At 43.6% G+C, this 8,011-nt stretch overlaps 1 pseudogene; it reads right to left on the bottom strand.

The window, feature by feature from the left end:
- Positions 1–1,068: 1,068 nt before the first annotated feature.
- LOC134484266 (large ribosomal subunit protein eL19-like) lies at positions 1,069–1,644 on the bottom strand (annotated as a pseudogene).
- Between the last annotated feature and the right edge of the window lie 6,367 nt (positions 1,645–8,011).

The raw sequence follows: 8,011 nt of genomic DNA, 5'->3' as shown, positions 1-8,011 counted from the left end.
CTCTTTTAAGGGGAGTAATGACACCAGGAGTTTGGAATCGGTGGCTGTAGGTGATGGAGAACCGTATGGTCATGTCAGTATAATGCCTCCTGTTTTGGAAGTGTTCATCTCATGGCTCTGATGGTGCCCATGAAGCAGAGGTCTCAGCATTGAGCATGCGAAAAGTCAGCACTGGGGGAAGGCGACAGGTGAATGAATATGTCTTTCTTCAAATACAATGAAAGGGGTTCTTTTCCCCGTGTTTTCTGTAATCATAGGGTTCTAAAAACCCCCGTGGTCCAGATGAACTTAATTTGAAAGTCATTACAATGGAGATGGGGGGGGTGTGGTGAGCTGACAGTTCATTAAGGAAATATTTGATGAGCCAAAAAAAAAAGTTCCAAAGTTACCATTATAAATACGATTAATGAGCATGGTGGCTGCAAAAATTCATAAAAGAAAATAACAACACAACACGCAGGGCCTAGTCTCTGATGGGCCGACAGGCTGCTGACAGTGTGTCTTGATTTGTCTGTGTTAAATGGTTGAGGCTCTAGGCTAGCCCACATGGCCGATGTTGTCTCTCATCTGAACTTGACAGGAATAACTTTCTGTTTTTGTGTACACACATTCCTAATGCCTTAATCACTTTAGCTGATGTGGGCTTTGCCAGCTAGTCAGGGATGAAGAGGTTTAATGTGTTTCTTCTTTAACAACAACAACAACAACAACAACAACAACAACAACAACAGCAGCAGCAACAACATCCCCCAAAAAAACCAAAAAATCAACAAATTTGTTTTTAAAAAAAAAAGAAAAAACACAACAACTTCATATTCACCAGAAAAGTAAACTGGAATTTATGCTGTCTGGTTGATACTTGTTCCTCTCTCTAGAGCGCTGTTGTATTAGGGTTTCCAGAGAAACAGAAATGGCAGAATGATTACCCATTGTCTTAGTTAGATTTCCATTGCTGTGAACAGATTCCACAGCCAAGGTAACCCTTTTTTATTTTAAGGCTTGTTTTATTTTAATGAATGATCATGTGATGCCACAGTGAGGTCACTATGCACAGACGTGAAGGAAACTTTATTTCTTGGTCTCTTCCTCCTTGGACACCGTCTTGATGATCTCCTCCTTCTTGGCCTGGAGGTGCTCCTCGCATGCGTTTTTGTGCTTCCTTGTTCTTAGACCTGTGTGTCTCAGCCTGGTCAGCCAGTAGCTTCTTGCGGGCCTCCTCTGCCTTCAGTTTGTGGATCTGCTCCATAAGAATCCATTGGTTTTTGAATAATTTCCTTTTGACCTTCAGGTACAGGCTATGATACATATGGTGGCCAATATTCTTAGATTCCCAGGATCACTTGAGAAGCTGGTGCAGGATCCTCATCCTTCTCATCCAGGTCACCCTCTCAGGCACCCAAGTGTTGGCAGTACCCTTTCTCTTCCCTATGACCATGTGCCTGCCCTTCAAAGTGTTTTTCTGGCAGCGAGCCTGAGAATGGACAGTTACAGGCTTCCAGATGATCCGGCCAATTTCAATCAGCTTCCTGATCAGCTGACGGGAGTTGGCATTTTATTGGTCTCATTGGTGTCCAACTGGACCTTCTTTTTAGCACAGTGGAGGACATTAGATGCAAACCTCTTCTGTAGCCTGAGCATGCTCATGGCTGCAGGCACAGCAGCCAAGGTAACTCTTATAAATTACAAGATTCCATTACAGCTAGCTTAAAGTTTCAGAGGTTCAGTCCATTATCATCATGGCAGGAATCATGGGAGCATCCAGGCAGACTTGGTGCTTGAGGAGCCCAAAGTTCTTGATGCACAGGCAGCAGAAAGTGATTGTCTGTACCACTGAGCATAGTTTGAGTATATACAAATCTCAAAGCAAAGCCACCGCAGTGGCACAATTCCTCCAACAAAGACACACCTACTCCAACAAGGTCACCCCCACTCCAACAAGGCCACACCCTCTCCAACAAGGCCACACCCACTCCAACAAGACCACACCCACTCCAACAAGGTCACACCTACTCCAACAAGGCCACATCTCCTAATAGTATCACTCCTCATGGGTCAAGCATTCAAACACATGAGTCTATAGTGGCCCACTCCTATTCAAACCACCAAACACATTAGAAGGTAATTTGGCTTACAGGACACTGTCTGGATAATCTAACGATGGCTGTCTCATGCAAGGGTACTGAGAAGCCCTTTGGCTGCTAAATCTATGATGCTTGATGTCTCAGGTATCTTCACCTGGTGCTGAAAGCACGTGAGTTTCCTGTAGGCGTTGGTCTTCAGTATACAATGAGATATCAGAAAAGGTGGTTCATATATTAGCAAAGGAATACACCAGCCACACGAAAGATGAACTTACCAGTGACTGTGAAGGCAGGCAGACAAAAATTAAAGCCTCCTTCTTTCACATTCTTAAATCTGGGTTGCATCCATAAGATCCCACCCACTCTTATGGCAAATTTTCCTGATTCAAATAACCTGATCGGAAAATCCCTCACAAGAGTGCCAAGATGCGTGCATTTTCATTGAATTCAGAGCCACTCAAGTCAGCAAACAAGATTAGTGATCATGTCTGCCATCTCTCTCATACAAATTATTATTCTTGTTTGCTTTATATTTTAGGCCGGTCATTAACCAAGCCGTGCCACTCCTATTGCTTAGCCTTGAAGCATTCATCTGCATTCTGTTCTCACTAGAAGTCAAGAAGCACATTGTATGTTCACCCCTCTACTGGCTGATCCCTGCCTCATCCAGGAACTATCCAGGTTGCTGTCACTACAGACTCAGAGACTAGATGGCTGATAATGAGGATTCAAGTCCAAGATCAGAGCCCTGGCAAATTCACTAAAGCCTGCTAACTGGCTTATAGATGGTGCGTTCTGCCTATATTTTTCTGGTCTGAGAAGGTCCAGCAAGCTCTCTGGGGGTTCTTTTTAAACATAGGTGCACCAATAACACAGAGGAGGAGTCCATCTTTGTGACTGAAGTCACACCCTCCAAAGTGCTGCTTCCCAATGATGTCATCTTAGGTGACATCTTCCTAGGGTTGGGATAGGAGAGACATTTAGATCACAGCAACCTCTATCGATGGAGATGGCTCTCCTCCAGCTTGCACTGACATCATCAGGCTTCTGTGTGGAGGCAGCACAGGCAATGTAAGTCCCAAGCATGCCCCTGTTATGTCTCCTGGCCCTAATGTCCCCTGTACCATGTCCCTCACCCTGCAACAGCTGCCCTAGTGTGCACCTGAGCTCAGCTTCCCTGATGTCAGGCACCTGGGATCTACCTTTATCTCCTTTTAAACCCATTTGTTAGCTAAAGGATATAGGTCAGTAGGCAAACTGCTTGCTGTACATGCATGAAGACCTGAGCTTGGATCCCCAGTGCCAACTTACAAGTCTAAAGTGGTAGCATGCACTCTGACCCCAGAATCAGGGAGACAGAGACCTGGGGACCTCTGAAGTTCACTGGCCACCCCATAGTCAATGTTTTACTTAGGGTTATACTGCTATGAATGGACACCATAACCAAGGTAACTCTTATAAAGACAACATTTAATTGGGCTTAGCTTACAGGTTCAGAGGTTCAGTCCATTACAATCAAGGTGGGAACATGGCAGCATCCAGGCAGGCATAGTTCAGAAGGAGCTGAGAGTTCTACATCTTCATCTGAGGGCTGCTAGGAGAATACTGGATTTCAGGTAGCTAGGATGAGGGTCTTAAAGGACACACCCACAGTAACACACTAACTCCTACAAGGCCACATCCATTCCAACAGGGCCATACCCTCTAAAGCTGCCACTCTCTGAGCTGAACATACATGCATACACACACACGCAGGCATACAGGCACACACTTGCCCAAACCATCACAGGCATCAGTTCCCAGATCCCAGTGAGAAAAACCTACCTGAAAAACCAAGACAGGCACTGGCAAGATAGCTCAGCATGCAAGGGCACTTACCACCAAGCCTGAGGATCTGAGTTCAATCCCCAAGACTCACCAGGTTGAAGATGGGACTGAATCCTACAACATGTCCCTTGGTCTCTACATATGTGTTGTAGAATGTATGTGTCTTCCTGACTAAATAAAACTATATCAAAGATGAATGGCACCCAAAATTGTACTCTGAGCTCTACATGCATGCACATACAGAAACATGAGTTTATGTACACACACACACACACACACACACACACACACACACACACACACACCACTTGTCTTGGAGACCAATCTCATGTAGATGTTTTTCAAGATAATACTGGTCTTATTGCAATTCTTGTTCTATTGTCCAATAGGGCCCGGTCTGCACAAGTCTTTCCCATCTAACGAAATAGGAAATGAGAATGTTATTTTAACCAATTTCAGGATGAAAATCAATGCATTCTTCTCTTGACCTTGCACGTTCCTAGTTATCTTCAGAAGTGATAGCCAGCCATTCCTGTCACTTGGTAAATTGGAAGTGCAAATATGACATTTGGGTGGACAGGGATGAGAGACAATCTGGTACTGGTCCACACACATACCCACAGCTGTAGGGGCCGGTCCCTGCTTCATTTGGTGTAGTAGGGACAGCATCAGAGGGAAAAGGCCTTATGCCTCTTAAATAAGAAACAAGCTTATGCAGTTTCATAGGAAATAAGCTGAAACAAGCTTGGGTTTCTGTTGATTCTTATCTTGAGTGAGTGAAGACACAGTTTTCAGCTTTCCCTAATAGGCTCTGGGTTGTCCTGAAGGTTTTAAAAGCTGTCACATGTTTCCTTTTAAAATTCTCATCTCAATGCTCTGAATTCCCTCTCTTTGAGTGTAATACCCTTATGGTCCTTAAATCACTCTGGTCGGTCCATTAGTCCTAATAGTTCCTTAATGTTTCCTTTTCAAACACACTGCTTGGGATGAGGGAGTCAGCTTGGGGTGAAACCTGAGGGACTGGACACAAGGTAAAAATCTAAGCATGGGTATAAGTTCTTGTACCAGGAGTTGGAGAATTCCTGGGATTTATTGCCAGCCCTCTGGCCTGTACTTGTGAGATTCAGGCCACAGAGAGACCATGGGTCAAACCAAGGTAAATTGATCCTCTGGCCTGCATGCTGCACACATTGAAAACCTACACGCATAGCATATATACATATATGTATACACACAAATGGGAAAACATGTTATTAAACATCCATGCATATAATGAATTTTCTTCAGAAAACACCCAGAGCACTTTCTTTAAAGAGGTGATAGCTGCAAAAACAGATGCAAGGGAAAAGAAGTTGTAATGGAAACGAGTCTGACACCCCTTCATTATATGGGGATACATGTAGACTAAGATTTTTTTCTAACCTATTTTAACAAGAGTTCTCAAATGCTTAGAGCCCCCTTCTAGCACTGACCAAAGGTAGGGGCAAAAGATGATAAATAGGGCAAGTGGATGTAGACCTGTTTAGAAGTAGTTCTTTGGGGCAAATCCAATCTGAGCTGTCAGAACAACAGCAGTCCAGTAGAGTAGTGTCAGTATACCAATAGTCCAGTTGAAAAAAATGTCACCAAACACAAATCAGCACTGGTAGCACAATCTAGCAGAAACAGTCAGGCCTCCACCAAACTGGCACTAGTCAGCAGGAGTGACAAGAACCAGCTGGAATAACAGGAGCTCTCTGCCACACCTCAATAAAATTAAGGTCAGTGAGAATCAAGACCAAGGAGGGATTGCAGGGCAAACAATGCAAGCACCCCATCAGTGTCTACTGAGTCATACTGGTAATCTCTCCAAATATCATGTGACTCACCTTAACGAAACCCCACATGAGTCTGCATCACAGAAAAACCAGAAATTTCCACTTCAGACACAAGATTGTGAGGAAGGAGAGAGAGACTGAGACATATGGAACAAACAAGGATATCCCCTTGAATTGTAACCTGTCCCCAAATGATGGGAAGGGAAGATATCTCTTTCCAGAGCTGCTAAATTCCAGTTAAATTACAGTGGCATCAAATTGACTGGTTTCCTAAAATTGTCTCTGTTGTTACCTGATACACAGGCCTTATACTTTGTGGCTGATAATGGACCTTCATTCAATTGTTCTAGCCCTCCTTTTGCTACTTTGTAGGTTCTCCTTCTTTCACATTCAACCCCCTAACACTAGATAGGAGAGATTAGAGGAGAGAGGGAAAGGGGTTCTATTACCATTAGACGACCTCCTGTTGATTAGGTACATCGAGTTCCTTGGGGGGCATTTTGATCTTCATTGTCAGGATGTTTAATTTCTTCTTGGACATGACTCTTTAACAAACTGCAACCAACAGCAGCCCACCTATGGGGCTCTAGCATTTATATGTTCTCTGAAAAGTCTCCAGCATTCCAAATGTTACACACTTGCAAAATCTATCTGCTGCTGGCAAAATCATGCCCCTGCTAGAGCACGAGGCAAATCATAGTCAGCCACTCTTGACAATCGGAAGCAAACCCATACCCCACAGCCTGGATTAAAACAAAAACAAACTCATAATATTTCTATGTTTTTAAATCCACCAAAACTCTCACTGCAAATAGCCAGTTTCATTTGGATATGAGGATAACTGACTTTCTATCATTTAATCCACGGAGGGCATCCTGATTAGTTTGAATCATTCATGCTAGCTTTGTTCTGTGCGTGTCACTGGTGTTGAGGTGCATGAGAAGACTCACTGAGACACACCAAAAGTCTTCTGAGGAAAGATTTTTTTCAGACTGTCAAAAATAGCGAGCTATCCAAGACAGTTTCAACTCTCTTCCTCTTCCTCCCATCCAGTGTTGGAGTTCTGCTGTGGAGGAGTGTGATGTGTTCTCTGGGGATGCAGCAGCCATCTTGTGACTACATTATAGCGAATCTGCTGAGGGCAGTAGGATGAGAAAGATGGATGAGCCAAGAGTCCTGGGAGATGGCTGGGCTGTTGAACTGATGCTGTGTGTGCTTTGGTGTTTCTTCCCAAGTAAATCACACCCTTGGGATTAAGTGATACTGATTGGTTTTATTTTTTTGTGACAAGACACATTCCCAGCAGATATATTTATTGTTTTTGCCCTTCTAAAGGCAGAGTTATTAACAGCCTCATTTGAACTCATCTTCTGTCCTATCGGAATCCCACTTTGGCAGCCCCTCCCCAGGACCTCCTTAGCAATTAGAAACCACACACTCAAATAAGGGCCAAGGTCCCAGGAGGTGGATGTGATACAACAATTAAAACACACACACCAGGAAGGACAATGGAATATTATTTAAAATGTTTCTGCCCAAAGAAGAGTGAAGTCAATATAATTTTAAAGTGACATTCTTTTATCTCCCCCTCTTCCCGTTAAATGTTTGATAAATATCTGCTTAATATCTGACCTTTCTCAGGACCACACAACACAGATGATATCCACCCCTGCCTTCTTCATGATGAGTGGGGGTGTTAAGCTATACTTCATGGACTAAAGGTATTTCCTTTTTTTTTTTTTTTTTGTGGAGCATATGGCAGATAAGGTTTCTTCCAGAAACTTAACATTTTACAAATGCAAAATGCCGCCCTATTGAGAAACAATACAAAATTCTTCATATCTCAACGTGGTTTCCTGTCTTCTGATTAGAAATGTAACCCACATGGCAATGTCATGGAAGGAATGTGAACCTTAAATAGAGACTGTGGACTGACCGAGGAATTGCTTTCAAAGTTTCAAGGTGGGTTTCTTGGGCTAAGGAGCTGGCTTAGCCAGAAGTGTTTGCCATGAAAGTATGAGTGTCTGAGTTCGGTCCCTAGAACCCACGTTAAAAAATTAAAGTCAGACATGGTGGCCTGGAATCCTGGTACCAGAGAGGTGGACAGATGCATCCCCGATGTTCCCTGGTCCACCAGCTGGACTGGTATGTTTGGGGTGTAAGTGTGAGACTTTGTTGCAAGAAAACAAAGCAAGGCAGGGTGGAACTGTCTCACTTCCTTCTCTTTGCTCTGATGAAATACTGTGTGAACTATCTCAGGGAGGAAAGGGTTAACTTCAGCTTGAT

This window comes from Rattus norvegicus, chromosome Y (genome assembly GCF_021556685.1).
Source record: "Rattus norvegicus strain SHRSP/BbbUtx chromosome Y, alternate assembly SHRSP_T2T, whole genome shotgun sequence".
NCBI classification, from domain to species: Eukaryota; Metazoa; Chordata; class Mammalia; order Rodentia; family Muridae; genus Rattus; species Rattus norvegicus.
Note: the sequence above shows the minus strand (reverse complement) of the source record. Positions and strands in the feature narration are given on the sequence as shown.